The sequence below is a fragment of the Dipteris shenzhenensis genome, chromosome 5, assembly GCF_047967505.1.
Source record: "Dipteris shenzhenensis isolate YYH24624 ecotype China chromosome 5, Dip_SZ_1.0, whole genome shotgun sequence".
In the NCBI taxonomy this organism is placed as follows: Eukaryota; Viridiplantae; Streptophyta; class Polypodiopsida; order Gleicheniales; family Dipteridaceae; genus Dipteris; species Dipteris shenzhenensis.
Genome location: NC_141600.1, coordinates 31736299 through 31748107, shown reverse-complemented (window position 1 = coordinate 31748107; position 11809 = coordinate 31736299). Strand labels below are relative to the sequence as shown.

Below are 11809 nucleotides of genomic sequence, written 5' to 3'. Positions count from 1 at the left end.
CACTGGGTCGGCTAGATGATGCTGGTTTTCATACCAATTTTGGCTTTCAATGTTGGAAAATTCAGAAGGGCGATCCCTTACATGTATTAGGGGTGTCTGATCATGTTGTTGTAATAACTGACCAGCCAAGTACTTCATAATTCATATGCAAGCATTATCCTTAATATTTGTTAGGGCATCCTCTATTAGCACTAGCATGCTAATTAGTGGTCCTCATGACATTTTTGTCATAACCTTCTCAGATTTCCTCTCTAGAACTTGCTAGATTTAAGGATTTTCTAGCCCAAATCAGTGTCAAAGCCTTCTATAAAAAATTGATAGCTCATTTTGTTCTATTGACCCTGTCACTTGTCATCCTTGCATAGAGGCCATGCTTATCCTCTCTGTATCATTCCAATTTTGTTCTATTGGCCCTGTCGCTTGTCGTTGTGTGATTTTTAAGGTTAGCAATTAGCTTGTTCATCTTGATGCTTAAGCAAGCATCATCCTCTAGCATTAGCTAGGATTTTGTATTTTGTATTTCTTCTTCTTTGGGAAAATCATACAAGTATCCCTTAGAATTCAACTAAATTTTGCATGTGGCCCACATGATCTTCGTGACTCCATGAAATGTCTTCTTCACTACTTTGAAACTATTCTAAAATTGAAAGCTATTGTTAAGTAATCTTGAATTTGATAAGGAATGTGTGCGTGGAGTACAGTCAATGGCATATAACATGTGCTTGCATGATTGTGATTTGGAATCTCAAAGCACATATATATTAACTTTCAACACTTACATGATTATGATCTAAAATTTCAAAGCAAAGATATATTCTTTTTCATATGCTAGCTAGATGTTCTATTTAATACATGCTAACAACCTTAAAGTGTAGCACGTTAACATGTTCATGCCCACCTTACATTAGAATGGGGAGTCCATGTTCAGGGTACATTCTACCTTGAATATTCATTCACTAGATCTTCCAACCATTAATAGACAACTAGTAAAAGTACAAACAATCGAATCATGGTCAGAAAGACAAGTCATGATCAGGATATACAATTTGCATTAAAGAACACTCTTGAAGCAACTGTAGAAAGATACATCCTTTTCATTAAGAACCAGTCGAATAATACCCAGTATCCACATAGAAGTTACCCAAAAGATATACATAGTCTTCATACTGCCAGACTGTAGTAAAAGTATCATGATTTAGACTACAAGTTCCAAACACATGCTAAAAGGCAGTTATAACTGCTTTCTTGGTTCCTACTAATAGTTACACATATTACTATTGGCCCATGATCTTCCTAGGACTTATATGCCTAACCTATGACTTAGGCTAAATGCCAAAATACCCCTTGACACCTGGCACTTCTAGTGGAGAGGATTTTTCAAAAATTGGGAGGCACGAACCCTTTAGATTAAGTACTCCTTCATGCATTTGAGGTCTATGGTCTGGGAACATTTGAGATCAATGCTTTCCTTGATAGCTTGCGTGTCTACTACACTGGTAGCCTCATTGGTGACTTTGGAGCGTGGAGTGTCTTCCAATTCAATTGTATTATCACCATCGAGCTGTGCTGTGTCTCCCTTTTCCATGCTCATATGTAAATCTGCAGCCTTGTGGGGATCATCATCAGTAACACATCATTTGTCTTCTTCGCTTCCTGCTCCGAAGAAAAATGAAGTCTTGACTTTGGAGTGGTGAAGGCATCAGATGTGTCTTCAGCCTATAGCGAGCTTTCCCCTAGGGCATGTTTCGATTTGTACTACAATTGTTGTATTTCCTTATCCATAATCTCATACGTATATGTGGTAGAAGCAAAAGCTTCATAAGGCCATTTTGCAACAACTTGTGCCCTATTTTTTATATTCATCCACAATTGTTGTGAGGCTTCCATCAGCTGTATTTTTGAGTCTTGGATGTCTATACTAGACATAAAAATGTCACCCACCTTCTCAACCATCGATTGCAGTTGCTTTTCAACATATTCTAGTGTGTGGATTCTCTCTTTAAGTATAATATTGTCCAGACTCCACTTGCAACATAACCTACCCCTCAACAATGTATTGTAGTTCATTCAAGAATTCAATTTTTATTTATTCCAACCATTTTTAAATAGTAGGGAAACATGCATTGAGAGCTCTCAACAATGGAAGTGTAATGGAAGAAGGTGAGAGAGAGAGGGAGAGCCATAAGAGAGCGTCACACAAGTTTTGGTGGGTGCAGAACACCCTAATCTTCTATGTCATCCATATATATATATATGTATTTGAGTATATTACATAATTGGGGTTAAGGTACAATGGCCTTTAACCCCCACAACCTCCCACTTATAGGCCAATGTTCCTTTAAGGGAGAACAACCACAATGAGCATACTATCCAATGCCCATCAATACATGACAATACTCAAACCACTGACTAGGTAGACTCTTTGTCAACATATCTGTAGGGTTATCATCTGCATGGATTTTGACAAGCTCTATGCACTTGTCCTCAAGTAGCTCCCTGATAAAATGGTACCTAACCTAAATGTATTTGGTCTTTGCATGAAAGACGGGATTCTGTGCTAGCTGAATAGCAATCAGGAATCACTATGCAATGTCGGTACACCTCCGCACAATCAGTAAGCATCACATAGTCTACCCCTGGAACAAATCTCCTAGGTGGTCTAGACACTAGATTTTCTTCTCAAGGGCATTTCAATTTTTTGTCCCACCTACATATCAGCCACATTTGGCTCATTATTGCCACCAATAGATGATCCATCATTTGCCCTTGATTGTGTACTTGTGGGCGTACTTGGTGGCAACATTTCCTGCACATTCGGTGCATGGACAACTTACTGTCTATCAACATATGCGAGTGGATTCACATCCTAGAAAGTGATTCTCCTCATTTCCACATCCCTCATGGGTGTCTTATAAATCTTCTTCTCATTGAAGACCACATCATGGCTTCTTATGATTTTCTTTCCTTTTGGATCCCAGAGATGATAGCCCATCTCTCCACTTTCACCATAACCTAGAAAGATGCATTTCCTAGACTTAGGATCTAGCTTCTTCCGAAGCTCTTTTGGCACATGTGTATATTCCTCACACCCTAGATATACTTAAATGAGAGTAAGAGGGCTTTTGCCACTCCATGCCTCTTTAGGAATACCACCATCCAAACTCTTGCTAGGTGATCTATTGATCACATGCACTGCAGTGTTCATTACCTCAGCCCAAAAACCACCAGAAAGACTTGCATTTGAAAGCATACATTGCAACCTTTCTTGAATGGTGCGGTTCATCTGTTCTGCAACTAGATTCTGCTTTGGAGTACGAGGGGACGTGAGCTCCCTCCTGATCCCACCTGTATCATAGAAATGCAGAAAGTCATAAGAGATATACTCTCCACCATTATCAGTCTGTAGGGATTCAAGCGTTCTACCTGACTAATTTTTAGCCAAAGCCAACCATTTTTGAAATACCTAGAACATGTCGCTTTTCCGAGCTATAGCATAAGCCCACACTTTCCTAGTTGCATCATCAATGAATGTCACATAGTATTCAGCCCCACCTAATGACTGTGTAGGCATGGGACCACGTACGTCCGAATGCACTAAATCAAGCTTTTCAAGCTCTTTCTTTCCCCTTCTTTTATGGGCTGATTTATTTGCTTCCCATAGAGACAGTGCTCACAAAATTCAAAATCAGAAAAACTCAAATGCGGTACATAACCCAAATGGCATAAGAGTTTCATTCCATTCTGGCTCATGTGCCCTAACCGCAGCAATGCCACAAAAAAGTACTTGGGTGGTCAGTTATTAGAACAACATGATCAGACACCCCTGATACATGTAAGGGATAGCCCTTTTGAATTTTCCAACTCAAAAAGCCAAAAGTGGCATGAAAACCAGCATCATCTAGCTGACCCACTGAAATGAGACTCTTGGTTAGCTTAGGCACATGTCTCATATTTTTTTAAACAAATGCAGGCCCATTTGCAAAAGAAAACTTTGTCACCTGCTCCTACTATGTCACATGTATAGTTATTTCCAAGATGCACAAAACCTGTCTTTCCACTATCATAAGTGGAGAACCATTCCCTATGGGGAGTAACATGGAATGAAGCACCAGAATCCAAAATCCAATCTTGGGAATATGCAACATCTGAAGTGGTAAGCAAGTCTGCACGTAGACTAGACATGGAAAGAATGTCATTGTCACTATCATCAGTGATTGCATTAATCTCCTCGATCCTCATTTTTCCTTTGTTCTCCCTTGGACTCTCTTCCATCTTATTTGCACCCCAATTTGTAGTCTTTTTCTTATCCTTTTGCTCTCTTTTGAGTTTGTAGCAATCCTTTTTCATGTGGCCCTTCTTACCACAGTGGTAACACTCAATGTTCCGTGCCCTAGATTTGCTACGAGACTGCCCTCTTTCTTGGGACTTCCCATGAGCTGTGATTTGCCCCTTTGCACATTTAAGGCTGCATCCTGCTTGTTGCCATCCATAGACTTCCATCTAATCTCCTCAGTTTAGTACTCCACCAGGTGCAAAGTTACTGATAGCTATACGGAAGGTATCCTATGAGGATGACAATGAACATAAGAGAATTATTGCCTTAGTCTCCGCATCAAAATTCATTTTCTAAGCCTGAAGCTGGCTAAAAATAATATTGAATTCATTCAAGTGAGAAGCAATGGAGACCCCTTCCTTGATTTGCAGCTCCAACAACCTCTTCATGAGGTAAACTTTATTAAAGGTAGTTTCCTTCTCATAGGTGGCACATAATTTCTTCCACAAATCTTCCGTAGTCTGCTCATTTACTACTGCAAAATAAACTGACTCTACAAGATGAAGTCTAATAGTAGACTTTGCTAATGCATCCAACTCAATCCAATTATTCTCAGACATATCTCAGCTTTAGCTTCAACCCCTGCCAAGGGTCTAATCTACTTCTTTTTGAATAAGCACATCCCTTATCTGTTCTTTCCACAAAGAAAAGTTTGTCCCATCAAACTTTTTAATGCTAAAAAACTCCTTTTCAGACATGGAAGAGGATGCCATGATGCAAATGAAACAAAATCCCAAATGCTAGTACCTACAAGAGAGAAATCACACCTAATACTAGGTGCATGCAATATGTCTACCTTAATGAAGGATAGTGTCACCAAAACTCAAGGCTCAAAGCATCAAAATGCAACTGACTCATGTGCATATACTATGCATCCATATGATTAAATTTGGCAGAAAAGAAAATATCAACCCGCAATGACAAAACAATGGCAAACCCAATGCCAATAAGAGCCAAATGCCTCAAGCATAAGCACCGTCCATGGGCATAAGCATCAATAATGTCTCATCCAAGAGATCATAGCACAACCTGTGCATCCACTGCAATATGTCAAAGCTATCCCTCAGCATAAAATAGCATCTGTGTGCTAAACGTCCATCAATAAAGCGTCCCACAAGGCAATCTGGGCTTTTAACCCCCACAAACATGTTGGACAGACACTATTTTGCTCTCTGAATCTGCTCCTCTTTCTGAGACTTGTATGCAGTATACTCAGTCTTCACTACTTCCAATTCTTGCCTCGTTACTTCAAACTATTTGTGCTCCTTCTTATGCATGGCAGCCTACTGTAGCAATTCATCTTTGTTCGTCTGCAATGCCTGCAACAATTGAAAAGAAAATGTTTCCCCAACACCACTTCGTTGATCATGAAAGGAGTGAAGGATTCCCATAGCATGCTCAACCTCCTTAATGGAAATAGTTCGAGATAGGCATGCACTCAAACCTACGTCAGAAGATGGTATGCTCAATTTTTGTAGGGCTGGCACGACGGCGGCCTTCATGGTAGAGGAATCCTCCTATAATAGAGTAGTGGCATTTTTCACCTTCAATTCTTGTAGTTGTTTGCAGTAGCTCCGACCCCCAATGGGTGTATCCCACAAGGCATCAGATAGTGGTGTGCCGAATCCTACCACATATGCCTCATTGGTGCTGTATTTAGTGGCCTTATGGTCATTGAAAGACTGCCACTTTCGTTTGTCTTCAAGGACATCACATTTTGCTTTTGTTTGAAGCCCCTTATGTGGCTTTAGAATTCCTTTGATCAACACGAAAGATCGTTTACTGTAACCATAGAGAGCGGAGATGAATGGACCCACCTTGGAGTGGCTATTCATCTATGACAAATCATTGCGATTGACCTCTGCCATTAGTTTTGCATAGATCCAATTCGTCCGTGAGATCTTCCATCCCTTTTCTACAACCCTGAGAATGGAATAGTTGTCTCTAGACAAGGAATTAGTCTTCACCAACAATTGCACTCATTCCACGCATGATTCAAGTTGCTACATACAAAACACATAATCAACATTGTACAGGAGAAAGAAGTTTTGTGTTGTTGCTGGAGCCCCAAACTCTTGAATCATGTCGGCTTTCGCATCCTTCTCATAGGAAATTTCTTCATCGACTAAGGGGAGCTTGGAAACATGCGAGGTCAATCCTAGATTCACTATCAAATCGGATGGGAGTTTGCCCCCTATCTGGTGCAGTTGCCCTTACTACTCTAGTGCATTAGGTTGGGCTTTCCACATATTCCATGGCAAGTTTGATTGAGCAGCCCTATCGTCTTTAGCCAATGGATATTATTCTGCAAATCAAGTGAAATGCTGAAAGTTTTAAAAGAACCTTATACCAATTGCTTCTTGCAGGAGGGTGATGCTACTAGCTCCTCCCTCGGTTCTTCATCTAGCAATGCATGTGCAATAGGAGTTGGATCCGGTAGCTCTTTTATCAGGGCTTTTATAGAGTGGTTGTTGTGCTAACCTCGCTTGTGACCCATCTCATGATGTTGCTCTATTGTTGCCCCTTTGTAAAAGGTACTTTGAATGGCATGCAAGCTCTGAGCTGTTGAGCGTATGTGGGGACGGTACTGAAACCTTGCCCATGTAGGTGCCGAGAGGCGATGAACATAGCACTTGAGCTGTCTATTCAAGGTGAAGTTTAGCTCGAGTGAAGTGGCAAAAGGGGAATATGCATGTAGAGTTGGGCACAGTCCACCGTTCAAAGCCACCACCCACGTGGAGGACGGCACTCACTATACTCACTGGTCGATGCAAAATTTGATGGTGTTGATTGATACAAGACAAATACCTCATACCCACTTGCACTTTAGTAGACATAATTGTCATGCATGATATATATTAGAACGGTCATATAGTCAGATGATACAAGTGGGATAGTCACATGACAATCGAAAATTCGGATACCAATCTAATAGTCGGATACCAATCGAGTAGTTAGATCATAGTCAGAGAGTCGAATACCAATCTGATAGTCAGATATCAGTCGGGCAGTGAGAGTTGGATACTAGGTGGATGGTCAGAGAGGAGTTAGATTCTTGTGGGACTCTGCCTAGTAGTCCAATTAAGTCAGCCAAGCCTTGGTCTCTGCTAAACCACATCAGATTACATTCGAAGCATCCCAAAAGGAGGTTGAGCAGATTTGCATCCAATTCAAAACCTGCTATTGGCGTTTGAATTGTGTTTGGATGTCATGAGAAGAACAAAAATCTTTCCTCTATAGTTGAGTATGACTGAAAGGTGCAGAAGAAAATCATACTCCATTAGGCAACATCACGTCAAACCTGATATCTGGACTTTGATCCAATAGAGGTTGACTTTGCAAAGACGGCAAACTGGTAGTGTGGTTCTATGGATCTAAGTCAGATGGTGGTCGGATTCAATTCTAGCTCCTTTCTTCCACTTGAATCAAACCTGTAGTGGCATCCTGAGATCCTTTTATGTTCACAACTTTTGGACTTGGTGGGTCCAGTCCAACATAAGGTTTTAAGCAAAACCCATTCATAGGTGTCATAAAAATATTGCCACGTAAATCAGTGAGTTGAAAAGTTCCCTACTCAAACAAATCTACCACTCTGAAAGGACCATCATACCTCAACTAAAACTTTCTTGGCATTTTCGTCAATTTTGTATTGAACATGAGAACTAAGTCTCCCTTCCTGAACAACTTCAATTTAATATTTTGGTTAATCCAAGCTCTCCTTCGCTTTTGAATTATGTCAGAGGTGTATGAACCCAACACCCTGTCTTCATCTAATTTAGCAATTGCTCAAGGCTATACTTAATTGAATCCTTGAAGGTGCTCTATAGCTACCTTGAGACTACATGTAATAAACTCCATAGGTACAATAGCCTCACACCCATAAACCAGTCGGAAAGGGGTCATACCTGTATTGACCTTGTAAGCTGTTCCTAGGGCCCATAACATTAAATCCAATTTTTGATCCCAATCACTTGGATTATCTACTATTACTCTCCTGAAAATCTTCTTCATGATTTTATTGGAGCTTTCAGCCTGACCATTCCCTTGTGGATAATAGGCTGTTGATTTCTTATGTAGTACCATATGTATCTTAGTTAATATTTTGATTGTCTTATTAATGAAATCTGAACCCCAATCAGAAACAATCTCAATGGGTACCCCAATCTCACTACAATGTTGTGATAAAGGAGCCATGCTACACTCTTAGACTTATTGTCCTTAAGTGCCAATGCCTCACCCATTTTGTGTAATAGTTAGTTGCCACAAGGATATACTGGGTTACCACTATATTTTGCAGGTGGTTTAATGGGGCCTACAAAGTCCAATACCCATTTTTGAAATGGGGCTAAAGGAAGAATAGGCTGATGTGGCATTCTATCAGCATCCAAGGGTCGATCATCTCTTTGGCAAGGCAAATAGGCCTTTGCATATTGGTGAGCATCCTTCAAGACTGTGGGCCACCAAAGACTGGCTTGCATAATTTTCCTTCCTATTATCTCTTCTAAGAAATGTCCTTTGGCAAATCCTCCATGAGCCTCTGCCAGCACTGCTTCTTACTCATGACTTTGTTCACATCTTCTAATCACCTGATCGATTCCCCGGTGATAAAGAACACTAGCAATTACCAAGAAAGGCTTGCTTTGTAAGACAAGTCTCTTTCTTTGGTGTCTATTCAATGAGTCAAGAATTAAACCATTCGTGAGGAAAAAAAACATGTTATCATAGCAGGCTGTAAGATCTTTAAGCTGAACCATAAAGAGTTCTACATCAGGTAACTGATTTGGAATGCTAGTCGGATCTTCGCCGAAAGTCAGTCTACTCAAATAATCTACAACTAAATGTTGTTTTCTAGGTGTATGGATCACTGTGTAATCAAACTCTTGTAAAAGAAGCATCCATCTCGCAAGCCTACCAATTAGTTGGGGCTTACTTACCAAATAAATCAATGCTTGGTGGTCTTCATGAAATACCACCTTGTTTCCAACGAGGATGCGTGAATTTCTGCAAAGCATAAACCATTCCCAATGCCTCCCTTTTAGTGACACCATAGTTCTTTCCTACTTTTGATAGGACTCTATTAGCATAGGAGACAGGTTGGAACCATTTCTTATGTTTTTGTTGCATTAGAACTGCTCCATCCAATGCACCCACAAATACATTAAAAGGTAAGGACAAATCTGGAGGCTAGAGAATACATCACAAGGTAAGGACCAATCTAGAGGCTAGAGAATTGGAGCTATTACCAACATTTTCTTATTAAGAACATCAAAAGCTTGCTGCTCACACATACTTCCTCGATTCTCATGTTAACTTTGTGAACGTAGAGCAAACCTCAGAAAGATACCTCAAAAATTGATTGTGCCCTTTAACTTGACCTATAAACCTAGATAATTGCTTTACATTCTTTGGAGGCAAAGCTTGTTATATCACATATACCTTTCTAGGGTTAGTTTCCATACTATCCTCTAAAATAATATGCCTCAGTAGAACTCCCCTTTTGATAGCAAATGTACACTTTGCTAGATTAAGGCTCTACCATGCCAGTTGACAATTCTCAAAGGATAATCTGAGCTGGTCAAGATGCTCATTCCTCTTACCAAAAACCCTAGTGTGCCAACTCCCTTTTTAAGAATACCAATCAAAATCTTGAGTATGAGATGAATTTAACAATATGCTATGAGTACAAATTAGTCAAATTAGCATGGTTCTGTTCTACACCAAAAGAGCTTTAAATATGTCTTTATGCCTTGAAATTTAGGTAACACATGAAAAAATCACATTAATTTCAACTAAGAGAGGTTTTCATATTTTAGTGTATTTTTTGTTTTACTCCTCCCCTCATCCAAAAGACCCCCCCCCTTGAGCATCACACATTATGAAAAATATGTACAAATGTTAAAATCTTGCATTATTTTCAAGGTATATACCATATATTTTGTGATAGGGGGGACATGATATTTTCATATTTTTCCCTTGCATATTTGAATTTTTTACAAGAAATACATCCATATTCAAAAAGGACCTTTTCCTCACATACCCTAGATTTTGGACAAGGGTGGTGACATGATACATATTGAGTTGGTCTGCCAGGCCAAAAACTAAGAAATCATCAAAGAAAAACCCTCATAAAAGAGGTAAGATACTCTGCAAATACTTCTTGAATCCACTTTTGGAAGGTTGGTGGAGCATTCTTTAAGCCAAAGTTCATCAAGAAAACTATATATTTCATGACTTGCAATAGTATCTAACATAGTGTCACAGAAAGGTAATGGAAAAGGATCAATAATGGTAGCTGCATTTAACTTTCTATGATCAACACAAGTCCGCACTGTGCAACTTTCCATTTTTCTTAGGAACTATTACAATGGGAGATAACCAACTAACGTGATCCAAGGGATAGATAAACCCCACTTGCATGAGCTTCTCCAACTCTTCTTTCACTTGCTTTGCATAGTTGGGATTCATCCTATATCTCCGTTGGACATTTGGAACTGCATCCAATTTGAGATTTATTCTATGTTGACAAAATGAAGTGTTGAGATATGGTGCCATGAGCACATAGATTAAAGGGCGAAGGTATGTGATAAGAAATGTATTAAAGTAGCCACCCTAAGATGTGGACTACATGATGTGGAGATGTGGATTGAGGATATCCACAAGGAGAGATGTGGATGAGAGGATCACACAAGTGTTGACTATTCAAAGGGCACTCTCTATATAAGAGGCCTATCATGTATTGTTGAAAACACATTGCAATAGACATAGATTTACTATCTCCCTCTCATGCCTTATTTAGTGTGCTTTGAGCCTCCTTAGTTCTTTTGCTGATCTTGTGTGCACTAGGCTTAGTGGCGATCATATATTGGACCTTTCTCATGGTATCAGAGCTTAGGTGCTCCACAAGCCTAGGTAGATTAGTGAGTGTTTTCTTTCCCATGCTTTGTGTATAGAGAAATAAAATTTGGCACACCCATAGTACCTTTAGGGAGAGTTCTTATGTGTGAAACTATGTCCATGGAAGACATTTCAAGATTGATGATGCTGTGAAGAAGCTGTTGTTGCAAAAGGTGTTTTTACAAAGATGTTTCTCTACAAATGAAGACTTGCAACTCTACGCGCCTCTGAATAGCCTCCTTCAATTGCCTCTTACCAAGGGAACTCTCCATCAAAGGCTCCAAAAGTCATGTGAGGCTCTAGCTCCTAGCAGCCTTATCTTCTGCATCGCCTCGACTCAGTCACGACTCCAAGTACTCTGATGGCCTTCACTCAGCCACCAGCATTTAGCAACAGTCTCAAGAGACCTTCAGTAGCCTGCAATAGGCATACAAGGCCAGCAGGTACCTCCATTGAGTGGCGACTTAAGTAGAGCTCAGGAGAGGTGACTAATGCCAGTAGCCTCTCAGCTCGACCAGCGACTCCACAGCCGGCACTACCAATGAGCTGGCCTCCAACAAGCCTCCAACCGCTCCGTCTGTA

At 40.1% G+C, this 11809-nt stretch overlaps 1 non-coding gene across 1 annotated transcript; it reads right to left on the bottom strand.

Annotated features, from left to right (window-relative positions):
* Positions 1-320: 320 nt before the first annotated feature.
* Positions 321-426, bottom strand: LOC147901887 (U6 spliceosomal RNA). Its single transcript, XR_015541070.1, has one exon. It is a non-coding gene; the product is annotated as a U6 spliceosomal RNA (small nuclear RNA).
* Positions 427-11809: the final 11383 nt, after the last annotated feature.